The sequence below is a fragment of the Octopus bimaculoides genome, chromosome 3, assembly GCF_001194135.2.
Source record: "Octopus bimaculoides isolate UCB-OBI-ISO-001 chromosome 3, ASM119413v2, whole genome shotgun sequence".
NCBI classification, from domain to species: domain Eukaryota; kingdom Metazoa; phylum Mollusca; class Cephalopoda; order Octopoda; family Octopodidae; genus Octopus; species Octopus bimaculoides.
Window position 1 is genome coordinate 83,817,129 of NC_068983.1, and position 4,088 is coordinate 83,821,216.

Sequence of the window (4,088 nt, forward strand, 5' to 3'; positions counted from 1 at the left end):
TGGCTGAGCACTCCACAGACACGTGTACCCTTAACGTAGTTCTCGGGTACCCTTAACGCAGTACCTTAACACGTGTACCCTTAACGTAGTTCAGCATGACATAGTGTGACAAGGCTGACTCTTTGAATTACAGGCACAACAGAAACAGGAAGTAAGAGAAAGTTGTGGTGGAAGAGTACAGCAGGGTTCGCCACCATCCCCTGTCGGAGCCTCGTGGAGCTTTAGGTGTTTTTCGCTCAATAAACACTCACAACGCCCGGTCTGGGAATCGAAACCGCGATCCTATGACCGCGAGTCCGCTGCCCTAACCACTAGGCCATTGCGCTTCCACACATACATACATGCATACATACATAAATACATACATACATATACATGCAAGTACACATACACACATGTATGCATGCATGCATGCATGCGTGTGTGTGTGTGTGTGTGGTACGATGATTTTTATTGAAGTTCTTCTCAAGAGAGTTCAAACCGATCGCTGAACCGCTGTCGGTGACAAGGATTTTTTAGTTAAGAGAGTTTCCGGTGTTTGTAATATGCGGTTGAGTTGGTGTGTTGGTTGAGCTGTCAATGCACACGGGTGTGTGCATCAATTCATCTCAAGAATAAAGAATCTCGGAGAATCTTTGAAATATCTTACAAATCTTCATTGTGTCACTAATAGATTCGATTTCCTAAAGAATTCCTGTGTGTCTCTTTTGCTCTTTCTTCGTAAAACCTGTTATTTCTTGTTTCTTTTGGGGTAAATTTGTTGGTACATAACCTAATGCGCCTATGGTAATAGGTATAAATGAGAATTTATTGTCAAGGTAGAAATGCTGCAAGTTCCGCATTAATTCTTCATAAATGTTCTCTTTTTCCTGGACTTTTGATTGTACATTCACATACGCTGAGAAGCTGACCTCTATGTATGTAAATATGTTGGCTCTTTGAATTTAATTTAAGTTCTTGAGGGAGTTCGAGTCGGTCGGTAACAAAGCAACAAGACTTTTTGAATTAAGAGAGTTCCCGATATTTGTAAATATGTGGTTGACTTGGTGTGTTGGTTGAACTGTCGATGCTTACACATAAGTGTGAGCATCGATTAACATAAGAATCTTACACGGAGGATTTTTGAAATATCTTACAAATCTTCTCTGTACCACTAATAGATCCGATTTGGAGAATCTACGGCAGTTTCTTTTGCTCTTTTTCTGTGAAACCAAGTACTTCTAGGTTTTTGTGCAAATTTGTTGGTACGTAACCTAGTGCACCTATGATGATTGGTACAAATGAGAATTCATTGTCAAGATACAAGAACTGTAAATTTCGCATTAATTCGCCATATATGTCCTCTTTGTCCTGGACGTTTGATTGTACATTCACATCTGCTGGGCATCTGACCTCTACAACAGAGCATGACTTTTGTTCCCGGTCCCACAGAGCAATATTAGGTCTGTTGTATTTGCACCGAATTGATTTTTTTTACTAGGGTGTTCCACCAGTATTCCTTGTTTTTAAAAGTGTGAATACCTGCCGATTCTGACATACCTTTGGTGTATACGTCAGGACAATGCTTCCTGGTGATAGCGTGTGTGTGCGCTTGAGGGCGTATATATGAATGCAGGTGCACGTATCAAAATTCACTGAAAAATATGCTCAGGTGAGCGAGTGAGTATATTCTCAATCCGTAATATGAAAGATCTTCCTGCAGGATTGCAGTGTGTGAAATGCTTTGAATGTTTTTCGGAAGTGAAACGTGTCTGGTGCTGTTGTCGTGGGTAATTGCTGAGATTGGGATTAGCAAGGACAACAGTGTAAGAATGCTGGAGTGATGCGTGAGACAGATAATTTTATCTGTTAATTACGTGGTCAAACAGGGGTCTAACAGAGGGAAATTATGTCTAAACATGAGCGCAGAGCATGTGAACATCCGACGTGAATCGAGTTGGGAGAAGAATTGAGCTGACACAGTCGTGTTACAAAACAAGGCAATAGATGCATAATAGAGGTGCGTGTGTATGTGTGCAAAAGGGCTTGCAAGGTTGAGGTTGTAATGCTAGTGCATTGATTACAAATACAGTGTATAGTATTGAATATGCCAGTGATTAAGGCAGTGCTGAATATGCCAGCCGGTGCATGAGGTACTATATGCCTCGATCGTGCAGGAGCAAAAGTGTGGCATGCTGGCGCGTTGTAAGGGACGAACAACTTTCTCTATGTATGCGTGACCGACGTAGGATCTTACAGAGATGAGTTGTGTATACAAGGACGCAGGGAGCATGAAAAACAAGCGAGAAAGCGCAGGGAGCATGAAAAACAAGCGAGAATGTGACAGAGTTAACATGTGTATGGGTGTGTATGAATGTGTGCAGATGCGTGCGCAAGGCCAGGCGCTGAGGAAAGGTGCATGCGATGAAGGAAATTGCAGATATTCAAAAGGAGAACATTTAGCAGAAATCATATAATAAAAACAGATGAATAATGCGTGTGCATGAAATGTGAAAACATAAAAAGAAATAAGCAAAAATTTTCAAACTTGGTTAGAAAGTGTTCTGGTCTTGGTAAACGAAAAAGTAGCAGTTGAAATGCAAAAATAGGTGTATGCAAAGTAAGCTCAAATCAATGGCTGTCGAAAACGTTGTGCGTGTGGGCTTACATAATGGTATCCAGTTAGTTCTTCGTTGGATAGTTGTTTGAAGTTGTTATTCTTGTCATCGATGTTACAAGCGTGATGTGAAGGCTGTATTTCTTGAGCTCGGCAGTGTTGCATTTTTGTGAAGTGCATCGTAGATTGCATCGCAATATAGAGCTTTCTGTAGCAGGTCGAAGGAGGGTGTATGCAGGTTGTCATTCTTTTCCTTTGGTTTAGCGACTGTTGATATGAAGACTGTAGTTCTTTCGTTCGAAGTCAGCAAAATTCTGCGGCATGTAGCATCGGAAGATAGCAATTCTCTTTACACGGGGTCAACAATTTGTTGATAATGTAGCTTTAGAAGACAGCAATTCTTTTTTTACGTGGGGTCACCAGATGTTGGTTGAAATTAATTTTTGTATAACAAAAAGAGAACAGAATTGTAAAAGAACAGAATTAGAGCTAGTGAAAGTTGTAGGGTCGTGGGAAGTTGTCTCATAGTTGCTGACAGCTCTTGGTGGTCCAAATCGGATGTGCAATCTAAGTGGGTATCTTTTCAGAACATTGTCTAGTTTAAGAAGCCACATCAGATGCCATTCTTACATTCTTATCTCTTCCTACCCATCCCCTACTCCTCTCCCATTAATACCTTGACCACCAACTAACATTCCTTTTTTCATTTTTGTTTTCACTTCCTTACATTTTTTCATTTTCTCTTGTTTTCATTTTCTCTTCCTCCTTCTTTCCTTCTTTTCTCACCTTTTCCTTTGACCTCTCTCTTCATTTTAATATACACATCTCTTCTCCCCTCTCTATCCACTTAATACTACCACTACATTCTCAAATTTTCATTCATTCCACAAGACCCCTTTGAGTGAACAGCACATAGAATCTACGTCTCCACACTTTCTATTTGTGATGACAAAATAGGAACTCCTATTGGCATTTACATACCACAGACAAGAAGCATTCCACTTCTACACACCACTTTCCTTGGATAATGGAACTGCAACTATAACATCATTATACATTTTTATTTCTACATTCATTCTCCTATTTCCCTATACTCTTTATTTGCTTCCTTTTCCAAAATAACTCCTCAAATTGAACACTAATATTTCCCTCTATTTAACCATCTCACATCGTCTCTGACGAAGGGATATCCCTAATATCCCAAAAACAGCTGTAAGACTAACCTTCTCTTTATAATTGTCCTGAAAACTCGACACAGCCTTGGCTTTGTGGTCTCATTTTATTTGACATATACATGCTCATACAAGACCCGTATTAGATTCCTCACTCGTATCATTATCGAACCGAGAGTTTAACTACGGTCTTTCCATGGCACTTACATAGCGTTAGGTGCCACCCTGCGTCTTCTGGGTGCCTATACCTCTCATACCTTTGCTTCCTATATATATTTGTGTGTGTGTGTGTGTGTGTGTGTGTGTGTGTGTGTGTGTGT

General features: G+C 40.3%; 1 long non-coding RNA gene across 1 annotated transcript in view; it reads right to left on the reverse strand.

Moving 5' to 3' along the window:
* The window catches only part of LOC128247414 (uncharacterized), a 16,508-nt gene that overhangs the window by 11,911 nt on the left and 509 nt on the right, over window positions 1-4,088 (reverse strand). The gene's annotated exons all lie outside the window — the stretch shown is intronic.